The sequence below is a fragment of the Ambystoma mexicanum genome, chromosome 2p, assembly GCF_040938575.1.
Source record: "Ambystoma mexicanum isolate Mex_15411 chromosome 2p, UKY_AmexF1_1, whole genome shotgun sequence".
In the NCBI taxonomy this organism is placed as follows: Eukaryota; Metazoa; Chordata; class Amphibia; order Caudata; family Ambystomatidae; genus Ambystoma; species Ambystoma mexicanum.
This window is the reverse complement of record NC_090923.1, coordinates 192,271,564-192,291,643: the sequence shown is the minus strand read 5'-3', so window position 1 is coordinate 192,291,643 and position 20,080 is coordinate 192,271,564.

The window sequence follows — 20,080 nt, the reverse complement described above, 5'->3', positions numbered from 1 at the left end:
AAACTTTATATCAAACCGTATCAAAGTACACAAACACACTTTATATATCCGTTTATATAAAACAGATATCAAATCGATATACAATTTGATATCAAACCATTTGGATTAAAAACATTAATTGAAATCAATTTCCATGTCAAAAAGAAATTAAACCCATATCAAAAGGGGGCAGGTATTAGGACAACCAGGGTGCATTCCCACCTGTCAAAAATGTTACATTGGAAAAAAGGGGCCCCCCTTAACTGCTGAGACTGATATGCGAGAGATGGCGTTAGCCAAGCAGGAACGATATAAACCATGCATGGGTTTGCAGATAAGAAGGAGGATTTTAAAGAGGGAGGAAATGCACTGGAGCAGCAAAGGTAAGTGCCTTGTAGAGTGGGATAACAGAGTAGAGACAGGGGCCCATGAGGCGACTGCAGCAGTAATCCAGTCTACTGAGGCCATGGTGGAGGTGAGAAGCCTAGTGCATGAAAGGTGAGGTAATGCCAGACTTTACGGATGTTCAAGAGCTTCTACCTGGCATCCGAGGCAGTAGAGAATTCAACTCTTGCAGTTTCCAATCACTGTCAAATAGAACATTCAAGTTGCGAGTCACAGGGGGTGAGGGGAAAGGATAGTGGAGAGGAGTGTGTGAGACCACATATGTCATACGATCTAACACTGTGATAAATATACCCCTCTCCCACATGTGTACACCCAAAGAACAATACAGTGAAATTGGAACACGGGACAGCATAGTGAGGCCCTTCAAGACTTACCAACATGCTGTAAGGATATACCAATGGCGTTTTAGCACTATGGTAGGAGTCAGTCAAAAGCATACCACACAATCACAGCGTCCTGTAAACCATGGCGATAGAAGACAGACGGTAGACTCATGATCATGGAACATACATGCTTTGGGAAATAAGTTATGTGTCCCACCCATGGTGAGAAGAGTACTTTTCTTCAAGCTTCCTGTGTAGATTTATATAGCCCAATTTTGCATTTAAATTACCCTAATTCCAGCCATTCGTGAGTGCATTTTTCAGCAAGATTCTAATAGACAAGGCACCAGTTACACCTGCAAGGACGACATATACTGTATTATCAGGAATGTTCCTAGAGCTACCGAAAGGAATCCATTGATGAACAAATCACTTGCATATTGATACAGGAAACCAGACACTGGTGTGGGCACAGGACCTGCAGCTATTGAGGAGTGTGTCAATAGTTGAGTGAGGTCCTGCAGTGGACTGTCACTGAAACGAGAGGCAAAGAAAGAAATACTGGAAGCAACGAGATGCCTCAAGGAGCTCTGAAAGAGTAGCACACACCTCAAGATTATCCCTGATTTTGTGGCAATAATGAAATAAAATGTTCCCCTAGATACAGACTCATCAACTACATAGAAACACCATGAATGCGCAAAACAAATGTGGCCAGGGCGCATCAGCCAACAGAGGTAAGCAGCACACACAGTCCACGTCGTTCCTTGTGTCTCTTTAGAGGAACAGTAGCTATTTCTAGTGTCTCCGTAGTTTCCATGCATTTGATGTCGTTTTGCCTTCTTTGGATGTAAAATTCTATGTTATTTGATATATAAATGTGTTTTATTTAATGATTTCATGTATCTCTGAAATGATTGTTATGCAATGATGTAATGTTTCTTGGAAGCGTCTTCTGGTGTGATGATTGTATGTTTTTATTGAATTTGGTGTGATTTAAGAACTGGCTGCAGTTAAGGATATTACTCACACGTGCTTAAATCCAGTTACATGCCAGCAATAAGTATGCCAGTCACTGGCCATTCACTAAGTCTATTTCCATGCAAGTGTTGGTTTGAAAGGGTCGGAAGGTAGAACTAAGAAGCCAATTATGCCCCTGTTCATTGGCTGGCCACCTAATCCTGCATGCTCTGAATACACAATATAATCCAGCCCCCCAAGTCACACTATGCTGGTTGGTCCACTAAAAGACCTGGAACAGGAATAAGCACTTATCAGCACTACATTCAACACAAAGCACTGTGCTGTTGAAAGGGAGAATTTGGAAAAAATTCCTGTGCGCAGGGCAGGTTCTAGCCACCTTGGTGCCCAGGGTGAAACACTAGAATGCGCCCGCTGACTGGCACACAACACTCACAAACTACACCTCTGTGTCGCATGAAAATGCCCTTCTCAATATCAATATTTATGAGTAGATTTTATGAAGAAAATATATTTGATCTTATGTGCTATTATATGTAAAACTGTTATTGTTGTATGCATATTAAACGAATAAATAAATAAATCAATGCTAAACTAATTAAGCTGGTTTCATTATGTTGTAATTCAAATAATGTATAGAAGACATCTAATTTGAAAACACAGCTGTTGCAGTCCAGGTAAATGGTTATTCTGTCACCTGCTCTTCGGGAATGCCTTGCCTAGATGCAGTTTGAAACTGCCCGCACTGGCATATTGTGGTGTCACCAGCCTGCTGGGGTCTGAGGGCCCACTGACCACTGGCCCTGTGTAGCAGGTGTTCTGTTTGTACCACCTCACTTGTATTTCACAAATTGTAACACTAGACTAACCATATGAATTATTTTCTGATAAACGGTTATCAGTTCAAGGTGGACCATCCTATTGTGCTCTCTCAAAACTCCCCTATAAGAGAGGAATAGAGGACAAATAGAACCAATGAGTGTTCCTGCCTGCTTTGCATTAAGTCATAGACAATTGTGGAATATAAAAATAATCAGAGATCTCTATATATTTCAAAAGAAGTCTGTGATAAAAGGGTTGCATGTGAGAATCAGTAAATACATAACAAACACATGGTTTGGTGCTCACATCACTGCTCACAACAATCACCTTAACATTAAATTGTCTGTAACCATACAAACTCATTCAGACATCTTACATTTTTGGATGTGAGGATAAAATCGCAGCTACGGGTATAAGGGCTCTTTTGCTTCTTTTTTCGGGAGAATTTTAGATGAGGAGGGGCTGGGTCTCAGTCTGAGCATGCCCATTCCCCAATACAGAAACATCTTTAGGGAATTATAGCTATAGATTCGAACGTATACCCTACAAGAGACACCCAATAAAGAGGGAAAAATATACAGAAAGGATTGTACTTCTTGCCAACTTCTTGAGCCGCATTGATTACTGTAATTCTCTTTAGCAAGCAGAGCCTCTGTATCTCATTGCCGCTTACATTGGTAACAAAATTTGTCAGAGTGGTCACTGGCTTCCCTTATGGCTCTCACATCTTGCCTATTTTACGTCATCTCCCACCATTGGCTTCCGGTTAAGAAACGTATTGAGTTTAAATCTGTGTCACAAACCTTTTATGGACAAGGCGCATGGTATTAAAAGTCTTTCATTTTAGTTATTGGGTGGTTTAGTCGGTTCCTGTTGGTTTCCAGCACCAATATGCCTTTGGTGAATGTGCTCACATAACATATCAAATCTTAACCTGACCAGTAATAAGCTGATGAAGCCTTTTAAACAAAACCGGCTTTTGTTACGTGGTAAGTGATATAGGGTGCACAGTTCCTCAGCCACTACCTCCTCACCACTGTGGAGGCCTCAGGGATTATTTCTGCAAAAAAGAGCAGGGCCATGCTCTATCTAACAGCTGGCATTAGCATAACTTATTAGTGATGGCCTGCAACTAGTGAAAATCAAGGTGTGAATGTACAATATGAGGCAACCTCTTTGATTGCTTTATGTTTTTAAGTGTGGGGACAGTATGGCCCACTCATTAGAGCTATGTACACAAACCATTCCAGTTTGCTCTTGTATGGACACGGGACACATCAGACGAAAACATTCATATGCGATGTTACATAGAGGAACCTTAATAAACATGGCAGTGACTTTGGTAGCATACAAATCATTGCTGCACACATATCACTACACTGCACTGCACTGATGTGGCACGTACTACTGTTTGCATGGTGACACAATGAACCCTACCTTCCTAATGAAGTTGCCAACTTACATTGAGGAGCCATATGGCAGTGGTTGGCATGTTACGAAAATAAACATTTATTTGAGCTGAGGGGATTAATTTAATTCCTGTACCAAATCAGCCACTGGACCACAGGCACGTAAAAGAACATTAAACATTAAACTTCTTGGGCATGCGCCAGATGTAAATAAAAAATTATATACAAAAAAACTTTTGGTGTCTCTTAAAGACATGAAAATAAAGAACATTGTTAAAAACATTTTCTGTGTGGCACGTTAATTCTCTTTGAATAATCCCTAGATTTGGTCAGCAAACTGATGCTTTGTGCTGGCCCTCAGATTAAAAATGCCCCATGTTCAGTTCTTATCACTATCTTGTAAAAAAACTGCTTGTTAAAAGAGCCGTCATGTATGAATTGTCCTGACCTTAAAGGCTCTGTCAACACAAAGAGCATAAGCTGGAGGGTGTGTATCTCCAGAGCATGTCACAGGCTGCATTCGAATATGCATTCCTTTATTTGAAGAAAAGGAATGCTTAACATTTGACCAGCAGCGAGCTCAGAGGCAGCTGTCTGGATGGGCCCCATCCTGCATTACCCCCACCCCCTGGAGCTCCTTAAGCTTTGCTCCCCGCTTCACCCACCACAGGAAACAGGTACGCCTGTACATTTAAATCTTCCTGAGACAGCGATTCTGGCTACCTTGAGGCATAAAACTGCATCTACCACAATGCACTGTACTGAAATGCCCAGCACTAGAAACTGAGCGTTTCAGTATTCTCAGAACTGCCCTATATGCACCATCATGAAGAACCTGCAATCATTTCAAATAAAACATCTCTGCCTGACTATTCTTCCCTATAAAGTAGTTCTTAGCAACACATTTCAAAGAGTTCAATTGAGAATGAGGTGCGTGGAACATAAGGAAGATTTTCAAGACACCAGTTGGAGATTTATTGGAAATATCAGAGAGATTTGCAAGAAACATCAAGGAAATATACAGCAGGCATTAGAGTAATTTGGAGAGAACATTAGGGAGATTTGCACAGCACATCATTGGCGTTTGCACTGGTCATTGTGGAGAAAAACAATGAGATTGACAGGGAACATCAGGAAATGTGTAAAACATCTGGAAATGAACATCTGTGAACTATGCCAGGAGTGTTCAAGGCTTTTAGGGCATACACTGGTGTGGAGGGTCCACTGTAATAAGGCACATGCCTTTTTGCAGTGAGGTCAGGGCGTTGCTTGGTTTGGAAAAGATCTGGGGCTATAGTCCATAACATGGCAAGTGTATACGTCACATGGCTATATCATATGAATGCATGCTCCGCGTCGCGCTTTCGAGCATTAATATTGCCTACTATACTGCTCATACTCATTTGTAAGTGATGCTAACATGAATCTATACTGCCACTCCTGCGAGGACAAATTCATCCAATAGTCCTAGGTAATACACTATGAGGTTACATAAGACATAGAAAAGCCTGCACTTGCCAACATGTGCTCGTTGTTTTACCGAATCTGTAACCTTAGTCCTTCCACTGCTATTTTGTGATTAGTTATACCACAATCTGTGCCGCCGATGGGGGCATCTCGATGCCACTGCATGCCATGCCTCCTCTTGCACAACGCGACCTCGGATCCAAATGTAGCCCAGGTGATAATACAGTCATTGATCACAGGGCCATAGGCAATGCAGTTAAAATGTACTGAGCGACCACTGGGCCATAGGGAACCAAAATACAGTGAAAATAATTACGCAGTTGTTGATCACAGGGCCTTAGGCAACTAAAATGTAGTGTAGATAATGCTATGATCATTGACCACAGGGCTGTAGGAGACCAAAGATGCAGTGATGTTAATAATGCCTTACTGATCAGAGGGCTATAAGTAACCAAAATGCAGTACAGCTAATAACACAGTCATTACACAACCGGCCATAGGCGGACAAAAATAAGTGCAGATAAGAATAGAAATAAACTCTCTCTTTATGTCACCAACAAGTGTTTCAACCTGTTAGTGTGCTTTATGCTATTTAAGTGCAAGTTAATTTAGAATAAAAAATTGCTTAGAATTCCTAAGACTATTTTTGTAAAAGAGGGGTAGCATTTTAATGTCTGAAGGGCATGGCCTGCAACAATTTGGGCACTGCTCTAAAGAGCATTTCTTCATCCCAGTATATGTAAACTCTTGAAACCCATCTCTTGCACACCTACTTTGTCCTTGTAATGACCCGACGTGCTGCCAGACAATTTCAAGACCAGTGCTGAGAGAAAGTTTGATTTGCAGAGGCGCTATATACATTAATTCTCTCACTCACTCTCCTGTAACAGATTGACAGTTGTGGCTGGCAATTCAGTAGTGTGGAAGCATGTTCATTTACTTGATTCTGTACCCTTCACCCTTTTCAAACCCCCACCCGTCCCCCTACATCGCTTATCATTGACTAACACATATTTTTTCATCTGCTCAACCACAAATGGCATGTTCAATTGGCATTTTTGTTTTGGGAATCAAACCAGTGAACCCATAGACCTAGGGCCCTTTAAGGGGAGGTAGCAATACTTAGAGGTGGATTGGGATGCAGAATTTACTCAAACATCAGTAATCAAAACTGACTCAGGAAGTTGGCAAAACTTTGTTCTGTTTTATTGGCAATTGTCTAAAACAGGGAGGTTACAACTGACATCATTCAACGTTCGCTCGAGTTCTCAATACATTTCAGAAAAAACACAACTTTTATAGTCAAAACTCATCATAAAGACGTCACACTATGTGGCAAATTACAAAAACCTACTTGGGAATGTGATAGGCTCTCAAGGAACATATAAGTATACTAACGGGGGTAGTGATTAGGTCTCTAACATCAGGTGGACAACTAAGCCCTCCTATAGTACAAGTCATCTTCACCGTCATAAAATACACAATGATTCATTGGTTACACAAACTATAGGGCTCTCATGATATCTGGCCCTCTATAATTGGTTGGCACGTGTGTACCCTTCTGGAATATTCCACATGCTAGCAGCACACAGGCTACCACTCCAGGTGCAGGGAGGGTCGGCGTGGTCATGCCTTCCCATCCAATTAGCCCAACATCTATCATCACTCTTGCCATTTGCCATTCAATTAAGGCTTTGAACTTGCCCTTGCAGAGGCTCTCTGTGCATGAGAATAAAAGTGAGTGGTTTCGATGTAGCTCGACCCAATGTCTATTTTCATCAGACCATGTGACTGGAGAACACGTTTTCGGGCTCTTTGCTGCATATAATAGTATTAAATTATGAATTTATGGCACCTTCAATTCTTTTCCATTTCACTTCAAACAAAAGTTTGTTTCTTTCTCAAGATCATTTTAACTACTTGACGGACCACCAGGCTCAGGGTGGCCTCAATTCTTGGTGCTGGGCCAGCCAAGCCTTTCTTGAATTTCTCCTTCGCCATTACCTGTTTTCCAACTGCGCCACACTAAAAACCCTTTCCAATCACTGGGTTTCAAGCCTTGCTAAAGTGCATTGTGGAATATTCCTACGTATATACATTGGTGCATGTCTGCAAACTATTAACTATGTAGACAGCCTTAAGATCATTTTGTCTACTTGCGTTAATGCATCTGTACAATTGTAAACTGACTTTGCATTTTCTTCAGTTTTTTTTGCATGAGCATCTTCCCCTCGAACCCGAAATGTTGCTCATCTTTGACACCTCATCTTCAGATCTTATAGAATGTTTAGGTTCTTCCATCTCATATCTTTTCAGGGTGCGTCAGTTCTGCTTCGCGTGATGTCACCAGTGTTCGTTCTCACTCATTTTCACACTTCTTCCGGGACTTCTTTCAGAAGAACGTTATTTCTTCGTGCATGCATGTAGGGCTTTCTCAGTGGATACCTTGTTTCAAGGATTCTTTGCAGTACAGGCATTTTCTCACTGGAACTGCACGTGTTGCAATTTCCGGTTCCCAACATATAGGCAACATGGGGGCGGAGCTTCTGGTGGGAGTATTTGACTCCTCCTCTACACCAGTCATTCCTGAAAATGTTCACACGAGAGACTCAAAGCGTTGTGTTCTCAACATTATCAAGTGAGCTAGGCTCGATATGGTTTAAAAAGTGTTTGCTTTTAGCTTTCTTAAGCAGTATACACCTTGGAGGGGGGCATTCGCTTATGGCCAATGGGCCCAAATTAGAGGGCAAAGCATAGTGAGGGCCTTAATGCAAATCCTTGACCTTTACCAGCTATTAATGCCCCTGTGTATGTACATCACCATATCACCCTGGAAATGGTTGGCCAGATAAATGAGGGATAGGAGTGGTGGGTGTGAAGGAGAAAGATGCTGGGGTGGACGGTGAGGGGGACATGTATGGGGGCTTAGAGGTAGTAAGGTCCTGTGCTTGGAGCCAGTGAGGACAAGAAAAGAAGGGCAGCCTCGGGAATAGGAGTCCTTCATGGAACGCTGGCTTTACCAGACAGAAAACCATGCGTTTCCTGTCACTTGATTGGCTGGCACTTTTCCCCCTGGTGAAAATGAACAAAAGGAGTTGCTTTAATCTCTGTTATTTGACTTTACTGAATATGCACATTTGCTTTGAGGGCCATATTGCGCTGGACATAGAGACCCATGCTACGCCCCACTGATGATGTCTGAGGCCGAACCATCTTTGGGGATGCTTGTGGTCTCGTGCAGAAGGGATGTGACCTAGCAGTTTGTGCTGAACTGACCCTTTTGGGGCAGCCCAAAGCCTTATTTGCATATGGTCTTTCCCCTTTCTCTATTGGCTTGGTAGGTGAAGACCGATAGTCTGTAGGGATGTGCTGAGCCTTGCCAGTGGTTGAGATTAATTCTAAACCCTCCAGGCTACTCTTCCTTTGTCTTGCTGAGACCAATCACAGCAACCTCTGAACTCAACCTGACATCATCATAGCCCCTCACTCACTACTTCACACACCTATTCAGCCTGTCAATCATGTTACCTACACAATTACCTATTCTCCCAATAAGTCTGTTACCGCTCTACTCAACCACTCATTCACTGCCTCGCCCACTACATTTTTAATTAATGGCTTGCTCACTTAATCACTGTCTGACTCAAATAACTACTCCCTTATTTATTGATCTGCATTTGCAATTGATTGCCTTCTCGTTTTCTTAACTGATCATTTACCCAATGAATCATTCATTCCCGTATGGGAGAATCGATCCACTTCATCAATGACTGACCTCTCGACTCCCTCCGCGTAAGTGTGTATCTGATTCGCTTCCTTGCGGACTAGGCTCTGCAGAGCACACTCCCAGCACTTGGTAAATGTTCGACAACGCGTATATTTGATATGTACCACGTGACGCAAACTCATTTCGCTTCTCTTCAGAGCGCCTCATCATTCATAGGCATTCCACGCTTTATTACGGCGCTCCGATGCCAATTAAGTCTGTGAATCTGCTCCTCTCGCTTTCACGGCAGGAATTGGCAAGTTAACGATGAACGCAAAGTAATTACACGCGCCTTTACGAGCCGGTGGATCCATATGTAATTGTGGCGCATAAACGAGCTTGTTTTCGCCTCCCGATGCGTGTCCAGGCCTTCCCGCGACCCACTGCCCATTCTCCCCTCCCTGCTCTCGTCCTCTCCTCCCTAGAAGTCATCATGATTTATTAGAAAGCATTTTTAATTGCAAAGCAGGCCCTCTCTTGCCTGGAACCGTGAGTAGCTCTTGGAAATGGCGTAGCGCTCCGCTTCCCCGGCCCCTTAATGCTGTAAATCTCTAACGCAGAGCGCCCAGGACAACCAGCGCGAGTATTATGCTTTCGTGGAACAATTCAGACATTGAACATTGTCCTGGAAAGTCAGGGCTGATCCTTGTGCCACAGTGTTGTTCGCGGTGGAAGGCCTGTTTCACATGTGTGTATGACTCTGTGCTACACGCAGCAGCTCGTTCAGATAGCAGGAGCATCCTTGTATCCGCCTGGCACAGTAATGTATTTTCCATGCTTCTATACAACGGCTGAGATTATCTACACAGTCTCCGCCATGCCTGTGATGTCATGCCCTATGGCATAAAGGTTCAGTGATGGACTGATGCACATGAAGTACTTTTAAGTTTGATTTTATTAACGACTTCAGTAATTACTTGACACCAAACTGCTAACGTTTTTTGCAATTGTGTGTTTTATGCTGTATTTAATGTATGCTTTAGTTGTTACTGTTTTACATTTTTATTGTTGTATATACAAAGCCGTCGGCTACAAGCATATCGATAAATAAATAAATAAATAAATAAGTAAATAAATAAGATTTAATTTTCACTGGCCTTTCCACTTCACACTCCACCATTATAGTTCTGATCCACTGGCTTAAATGTTATAGGATTCAGGCGTTCTCAAATAAAAGTGTTGCTGAGTTTTCCATGCAGCTCACCCTTAACTGGGGCTAAAGTGGAGGGTACACGAGGGGGGACGGAGTCCACCCACTTTATTCAGCGGGTGGACTCAGTCCCCCCCAGCTAAAATGAGAAACATTGAAAGTCCTCTTTGAATTTATGAATTAAAGCCAGAGCAGTCCGCAGATTTGTAGGCCGGACACTTCACCATTGCACTATATAACCTGATGAAAAAGAAGAAACAACTATAGGTGAATGTCCCATTTCGGTACTGCAAGTCCCAGGGAAAACATTTGTATTGGTTCTTGGAGTTTAAAACATGCACACCTTTTAAAGTTTTCAAAAACACTATTAGAAGAAAATATCCTCTCTTAGTTTTGCGTTTAGCTTAGTTTAGTTTATTTATTTGTAAATCTCACCAAGCCCAAAGGCATCTGGGCGCTATGCTGACAAGTTTCACAGGAATACAAAGCAGAAAAAAAACAATATAATACAGGAATGTTTTTACATATAAATAATGTACAGACATACATTGAGCATCAAGTAATGGTACAGGGTTAAATATGTACATCAAATACATCAAACATCGAGAAAAGGTGCAAGGTAAAGTATATACATCAGACTAGAGATTGCATCCCTGTGGCGTGTCTCTTTTAAACTTGCTACCGCTAACTCACAAACCCTAAACGTAGTCCTTATCTACAGACCACCAGGTCCCATTGGAACCTTCGCAGAAGATATTTCTACGACCCTGTCTAATAACTTTAAAAACACCTCCCAAACGCTAGGGCTAGGAGACTTTAATTTAGGCTATAATGACACTAAGGATACCCATTCTACTGCTATCGCTTTGACTTTGAAAGAGTTGGGATTCGCCCAGAAAGTCAACTTACCCACGTACAACAAAGGTCGGATTCTCGACTGGTTAGCAGAGCACAATTGCGAAGCTAACATTACGGATATTATCCCTCAGATTTGGACTGACCACCATGTACTTTTATTTACACTATCTACAAACCTGGCCATTGCCCAGTCCTCGCTTGCCCCACCTCTGCAGACGAGGAACAAAAAACTCATAACAGTTGAAAAACTGATGCCCCTCATAACACCCAAACTTAACTCGGTCCCAGACAACATGGACCCAGACTCCCTAGTCAAACAGTGTAATGAAGCTGTGAACTGCTTAAATTAAGGAACAACAAACCCAAAAAATACCTTAATTCGTGGTTTACTCCTCATTTAAAAAATCTTAGGCTACTCAAAAGAAAACTTGAAACTGTCTTGAGACTCGCTCCATCAGCTGAAAATAAACTCAACCTATCTAAGGCCTCTTCCCAATACAAGGAAAGCATTCTACTAGCTAAACAGAAAACCTACAACAACAGAATCTCTCAAGCCAAATCTAGTGTCAAAGAATTGTTCACTATTTTGAAAGAACTGGAAACACCTATTGTACCACAAGAAAACCATACCAAGGACAAAAGGTGGTGCGCCAGCCTCCAACATGCCCTAACGAACAAAGTTGCTAAACTACAAACTAAAATTGCCATCAACAAAGCCTTGCTAACACCCCAAATCCCTCTGAGCACAGCTCTACCCTCACTTCCTAAACAAGAAACACGTTTTTGCTTCTCTAAAGTATCGACCATTGAGGTGGAAAAGGTCATACTAGGACTTAAACCGTCCAATTGCAAAGGTGATCAATGCCCGGCACAACTTATTAAGGATGCTGCGAGAGAACTATCGGCCTTTATAACTAAACTCATCAATTCCTCCTTCACCACAGGCACCGTACCGAATAATCTGAAAGAATGCTGGGTGCTGCCACTATTAAAAAAGCAAACCCTAGACCCGACCATTCCAACAAACGTTAGGCCTATCACGACTGTGCCATTTCTTCTAAAAGATTTAGACAAAGTGGCCTACATGCAAATACAGAACTTCCTAGAATCTAACTGCCTACTCGGAACCCGTCAATCTGGGTTCTGACCGCAACACGGGACTGAGGCGGCTTTAATAGATCTTAAAACCGAAATAGACGAGTGTAGAGACAATGGACAAGCAGCCCTACTCCTCCTTCTAGACCTATCGGCTGCATTCGACTTGGTCGACCTCATTGTCCTGTGCAGACACCTAGACTCTGCTACCCATTTCTCTAAGGAGGCCATAACGTGGATCAAGTCTTTCTGAGCAATCGGACTAGGAGAGTCTCCTCTCCATCAGCCTCAGCAGACCCGATCCCTATAACCTGTGGTGTACCACAGGGATCCTGTGTGTCACCAACACTCTATAATATATTCACTAAGCCCCTCTTCGATGAAATGGATCATCTGGGCATCGCCTACACAAACTATGCAGACGATACCCAGATCCTCCTTCCACTTTCAGGAGATTACGCTTTGGTGAATAGAATCTACAGCATCGTTCAGGCATGGATGGCCACTCATGGTCTCTGCCTGAACGATGACAAAATGGAGCTTATTATCCTAGGCAACCCGACTTATATATCCAAACTCAGCCCTGACTATGCCAACTTCACCATTGATGGCAATAACATAAAAGAAGCTAAAGAAGTGAAGACCCTAGGCTTTTACCTAGATGCTACTCTTAACTTTTCTAAAAAAGTTAACTCATTAGCCTCCTCCACTGCATACACATGCAAACTCATTAGAGCTAGTCAACAATTCCTTTCCAAAGACAGCTGCCTCACGCTCGCCAGGACCCTCATACCTTCCAAATTAGATTACTGTAATGGACTCTACATTGGAGCGAATAAACATACCATCCATAAAATTCAGGTTCTCCAGAACAATGCCTTGAGAGCAGCTCTTAAGATTAATAGAAACAAGCATATCTCCTCGACAAGAAGAGAATACGAATGGCTATCCACTTAGCATAAAATCCAACTCAAGATCGCCTCCCTCACTCATAAGTGCCTTAACAATAAAGCACCGCCTTACCTCAAGGACAGACTATGCAAAAACACCTTGTCCAGACCGACAAGAACAGCCAATATGAACTGCCTCCAAGTTCCGCGTTTTAGACGCTCAGCCATAGGAGGACATAGCTTCCCAGTGAAGGCGGCACAACTGTGGAACTCTCTACCCCCTAGCATCAGAGAACCTCAGCCCTTCTCTAAATTCAGACAGAATCGAACTAACTGGCTAAAAGTAAATGATATCTAATCACTCCGACCACCACCTCTTAAAACCCTTGATGCCCACTTGAACGCCCACTTCTCTGCCCTCTGATTAGCCTACTATGTACCTGAACTGCACCCTGGATGTTCTGAGTTCACTCAGTCATTATGCTATCTTGATTTCTTGCAAGTTACACTGTAATGTCTCAGGTGTTTCCCGAACACTCCAGCTCACACTGTACATAACTGCAACTGTATATTGCAATTTACCTGATATTCTTGTATTTCCTATGTTTATCCTGCACATATGCACCCTGTACCTAAACCACTTCATCACTTTTGTATATACCTCTATAGTATAGCATTTTTGACCTCCCTGTATATTCTTTGTATATCTATGTACCTTGTAACTAAGGTGAACATCTTCATATCTGTTGCGCCCTGATGCCCCAGGGTCTGGTGCGCTTTATAAATAAATAAACTAAACTAAACTTTATACAGCTGGATTGAGTTCTTGCTCACTGAGTGAAACCTTGACCTTGTTCCGGAACAGGAAGTACGAAGGTTCTTCTCTCAGATATAGTGGGAGTGTGTTCCATTTCTTAGCAGCAAGAACTGGGAAGCTAACCCCTCCTGCACGTTGTTGTTGGAATCGTGGAATGTTAACACAATGTGTCTGAGCTGTTCTGGTGGGCCTTGTTGTGGTGTGTTGGGAGATAGTGTTGGACAGGTAGATGGGAGCCTAGTTGCATAGTCACTTTTGGGTAAGGGACAATGGGCCTCATTACTAGTTTGCCAGTCCGGGAACTACAGTACCGGTAAGCTTGCCGGTACTGTAATTCCTGGACTGGCAAACTACGTGTTGTCCTTGCAGGTGCCTTTCTGCCCACCAGGTCGGGCAGAGCGGCACCCGCGAGCACAGCATTCAGCATGCACCGGCACCATTCAAGAAAGATGCTGGTGCACGCGTCTTCCCCATTCCCATTGAGCCCTATTGGGAATGGGCAATTACTGGGTCCACCGGGGTTGTAATATCCTGGTGATTGCCCATTCCAGGGCACCGGAAAAAAAACAACTCCGGTGGCACAGGCACGGCTGTCCCCCAGGGTCGTAATGAGGCCCAATGTCTTGAAGGCAATTCTTTGCTTGATATTAAGCCAATGGTTTCAGTGACATGTTGTTTCATTTGGATAGTCAAGGTTGCAGTGATGTGTTGATTTTATTTCAATTTGGGAAGTTATGCAAAGCCAATTTAATGAAATGTGCATATTTCATCTTGATATGCTAATTTCTAGCGATGTCACATCTATTTGCATTTGTTGATGAGTCCCCCACTTTAATTTTTAGGACTTGACCCCTGCCCTTAACTTACTTATTTATTTTTTTTATGTCATGAAAATTACAGGGAAAATAAGGCATGTTTTGCACATAAATGCTTGCAGAACATGCTAACATTGATTTACAGAGTGAAGGACCAGTGTCCTTAGCAATGGGTGAGAGGGTGTGGATATAAAACCAGACGATATAGCGGAGGTAGAAACATGAACCCGGGACAAGGACAGTAGAGGATGCTATAGGAACGGGATAGTGGTGCAAGTGCCAAGTTTTAGGTTGAAGAATTACTGCCATGGGGCTGTCATACAAAGGTGGGAGAGAGGAGAACTAGGGGATGTAGTGGTGTAGAATGCTATGCAAGTGGTTCTTCAGCAAGGAGGAGAGCTATGAATGGATTTAAATATGTTATGATAGGTTATTTATAACGCTGTAAGTGATTTCTATCTGGCACACACCCAAGCATGTAGTGCGGAAATGAAACCCTTATTTATTTTTATCTATAAGTTCAATATTGTGAATGATATACCACTCATATCACACCCTTCTCCGGGAACCACCCCCCCTGGTCACACTGTACCAGGAATCAGGCTAGTTTACAAAGGTAAATATTTATTTATGTATTTAGAATTTAAATCACAATATGTTTTAATAGGTAACAACAATCACCACTGGGGAGACCGAACACTGAATACTATCTGTAATGCACTAGGAATCAAGTAATGAGCACAAAAACAAATGCAGCACAGAAAAGAGTACTTTTGGATAGGTTTAGAAAAGATAGCACTATGATTAGGGGTTCCCTCTGCAACACCCCTCAACCCACCAATAGATAATTTAAATAGGTGTGAGGAGAGAGCAGGTACTCAGGAATAACACCGATCAAACAGAATATCATTCCCACCTTCCCACCTTCCCCCTTTAAACACAAGAGAAAAACGTAATTGACTTTGCAAGTATCAGTGTTGCTTTGAAATTGGCTGAGCAAAACAGCAAATGTGGTAAAAAATGCTTAAATTATTATAAATTTCAACGGGAGCCACTTTAAACAGATACAAGCAAACAAAAGCAGTGATTTAAGCAAAAGAAAACAATTGGAATCTCAAAGTCAAAGTGGGAAATAATTTAAAGCTAATTCACACGTGTACAACTTTTCAAAATGTCAATTTGCAGCAACTTTTCCTTATATAATTTGTGAAATAATGGGTTAATCACATTGTTTCACACTGCAGTTCTGAGAGCTAAGGATGTTAGGTACAAGTGAGCGGTGAAATTTTGTTTATATCTTTAAAACTGAAGGAGTTATAGAGGTTTTCGTGAGAGGTGTTTTTGCAAAATAGGCGCAAAAATGGAAAACAGAAATTTGGGTTTAAAAATGACAGATCGGTTTTCTTATACTATATTAAGGACTATGAAAAAGAGAATGCCACACAGGAATCAGTTATACATGGCCGATCATATATCTTCATGCGTGAAACTCTAGTTTCCGTTTGGTTTGGGAATGACTTTTCTTAATCAAATCAATAAAGAGTTATGGTTTAGTAACACAGATGAGAGAAAAGTCAGTGCAAGGACAGTTCTAACAATATTATGGTTCTGAATTAAAGATAGGATGGGTTTGAGATTGGGGTCATACAATGCAGATATATTATGGGTCACTGTTCTTCCTATTCATACTTACAGTCCTTTGTAATTAAATTGGACCCTCAGTTCTGGTCATTGGATCGGGCAGGTCTACCGACAAACAGGCACGTCTGGAGGGATTTGGATCAGCATTGCGGTTCTGGTCAAGTTTGGACTGCACCTCAGACTGGATTTGGAAGGGCCCCTTCTGGTTACTGGACACGGTAGATAGCCGGATGCAAGTTTTCAGCAGGCAAGCCTAATTGTAGCCGGCCAAGATGAATTAAAATGAAAGACCCTTCAAGTTTGGGATTTTTTGCAATGGGGTGAGGCCAGCAATAAGTGTGCAATGCTAGAATCTGGATTCTGCAAAGAAATCTGGATCTTGCAAATAATTCTGGAGTCAGCTACAAATTGAAAAGGTCTGCAATAAGGTGCTGCACGGACATCTGGATGGGTTCTGGAAGCAGTGTGCTCTGGAAGCAGTGTGTTCTGAAGCAGTCTGTTCTGGAAGCAGTGTGTTCTGGAAGCAGTGCTTATGTGTAGTGCCCTTCCTATATTTATCAATTACAAATGTTATGGCGTAGGCAGAACTTCAAAACACACCCCCATGTCTGTGAGTGGCTACAGGCATGCGCTTTGTTTTGGTTGGCAGCCTAAACAGAGCTGTCATCTTATGACATGATTTAGGAACACCCAGCTAGATTTTTACCCAAAACATACTTTTGCACATATGTAAATGTCTACCATTATGTACCCTCATAAAATTAGACACATATTTTTCACATTTCATTGTCTACATTTACATTCAATTTCCATCTTTGTGAGAGCTGTATTGATCATTCTATGGATTTTTATCAATTTTACCCATAACACTTTGGATTAATCATTTCTAATTCGATACACCTCTGGGCGCTGATCAGTGGATCGTGTACATACAATTTTAAGCTTGAAACATTAATAGTTTTGCCACAATCAGTGTTTTAGTGTATCTTTGGTTCCTTATGTAGTAAGAACTCCTACCACATCTTCAACTGTCTAGCATGAGTTCAGATTTATAAGTTTGTATTTTTCACTTGTCAACTTATTTTGGCTATCATGTTAAATGTCATAAAGTTCTGAAACCAAAACAGTAATTTCCGTTCAAAATACAGTCCAGGTTTTTTTTCTTACTTCCAAAGTGAGCAGATGGCCAGTCCTTTGAAGTTCACTGAGAAACTTCCCCCAAATCCTGCTCCTCCTTGCAGAGGCCAATTCTCAGCATGTCCTTTGTTATTTGGTCAGCCGCAGACGAATGTCTAATGCAGCCCCATTGAGTGGCTTGCTGGGATTGTGCGTGAACCATTAACAGCCATTAGCCTTCCTGTTCTCAAGGGAGTGTCAAATGGAGATGTCAGTTTTCCCAGGCCAGGCACTGTCAGATCAGAATTCACATGTGGATTGGCTCCAGACTGGGTTCTTGGACATTAAAGTATTTTCATTTCAAATATAAAATATAAGCACTGTGTATGAAGGATTTAAACATTTTCAAAGAATTAGCCCTTCACCAACATGCTTGAAATAGTGGATTTTGCAATTTTCAGGCCAAAGAAAATACATTTAAGCTGAGTTTTACAGCCAATTTCCTTAGGCAGCTGTCAGGCTGTGATGACTGGATTCCTCTGACTGCCTGGAGGATCCATGATCCCAGCACACATTCCTTACAATAATTCACTGTAGAAAAAATAACTGAATTTAGCGCCAAAACAGCACTTTGAAGAATGCCACTGATTAGGAAACTGTATTTAGGGGTATTTTCAGATTTTAGTCATTCTGTGGGCTTGTTTCGAGTGACAGATGGCAGCAGTGATGACAGATGACAGATGTCAGCAGTGATTCCTGCTTTTACACCACTTTGCCTGTGTATGTGGCAGGGCGTGCAGCTCTTCTGGTGGGTTATGAACTCTGCTCAATTTTGCAGACTTAGTGCGCACTGGGGTTATTGCCTCCATTCTTGGCAATTTCCTTTCCCCATTGGCAAAGGGGTACAGTGTGGCACAGTGGCGTGGATAAAAATACTCCACAACACGCTTATTACCCAGTGGTTTCTCAGCGCAGTCCCGGTGATCGAACCTGTGGTGCTCTGGTGCTCCGTGTCGTTTGATTCCAAGGCGAGAACATTGCCCTGAGCTATCCTCCCGAGACAGAGTGGGAGTAGTGTTGAGAGGAAGAGGAAGGCAGTGGAAACAATAATCAGACCTCTCCTGAATCTCTATGATGCTGCTGGTAGTGACCTAAATGGAGATTCTATCTTCAGTCCAGAAGAAGGCCTCTAGATTAGTGTTTAAAAGGCCAAAACAGCTTTTGCCAACATAATAACATTGTAGATATTATTAAACAATCTGAATATTGAAAGAATGTTGCCTTAGCATTGCTCCTTGCATAGTTCTCAGTATTAGAGTCCTCAAGATCTTTTATCTATTGTGTCCCTTACCCAGCTACTTTAGGTGGACCAGATCACAATGTGAGTCTTTATTTGCTATTCTGTTTCCAGTAATGCCCCCTCAAAATATTGTTTTTTAGCCCACTATACCATTAGGCAGGGTAAAACATACAATGCAAATAAAACTTGCTGCTGCATCCAAAGGGGCAGTCCAACCCAAACTGCTAGGTCACAGCCCTGCTGCAAGATAACTCAAGCAATGCCAGGCATGTTCCCTTCTCATTTAGCATAATCAGTGGAGAGTAACTTGGGTCTGTAGGCCAGCAAAGTCTTCCATCCATCCCTCATCAGATGTTCAATAGCCCCACTAGATGGTGCACTATGGGATGTTATTACACCACTAGTCCAGGCCCTGCAACATCACTGTGCATTGCTTGCATTAGGAACATCTGAATGGCTGCTGGAAAGCATTATACACGCTAAAATTACCCAGAAGTGCGCAGGAAGAATCAAATAAATAGGCCGCCATCCACTGTTGCCTATGTCAGTGGCAACACAGGAGACCACTGCCAGAGCCCACCATTGGGTTATCCACAGAGCAAAATGACTGCAAAAGAAACACAGAGCTGTGTGGAAATCCGTTTTTCTTGGTTGTCAAATTTGCAAAAATCATGGCTCAGAAACCACCCAAAAGATCCAACCTCCTTGTGGGATGTTGAACATCATTCTACTTCAAGAATCCACATAAATATCATGTCAGCAGAAGTATATTTTTTCAGAACAAAATCCACTTTAAAAGGTGCTTGCTGGAAAGAAATATGTAAAAAATGGATGCAATACTGTTACTTGCCTCTGTCAGATGCTGGCGATCTCTAAATCTGCCATGTTACACTTGTCTCTCAAAAGCTAAATATGCCAAAGAAGGGACTTCCATCAAATGCAATATAGGGTGCCACACATTGATTTTCATGATGAAAAAGACTGGAATTGGAGATATGTTTGCTTATTTTAAATTCGTAACTGTCATTTTTCACAAGAACAATGTCACAATTGACTATACAGTAACCTGATTCAGCTAAAACTTCAAAGAGGTTTCCCACCACTGAGAACACACCACCCTGTTCATTCCCACCAAAAGAAGAGAATATCTCATGGGGTTGCTAATAGGAAGGGGAGGAGACTTCCTCTGCTGCTCTGGGAAAGAGACAATGGGTTCCTTCAACTGAAAGAAAATGTTAATTCG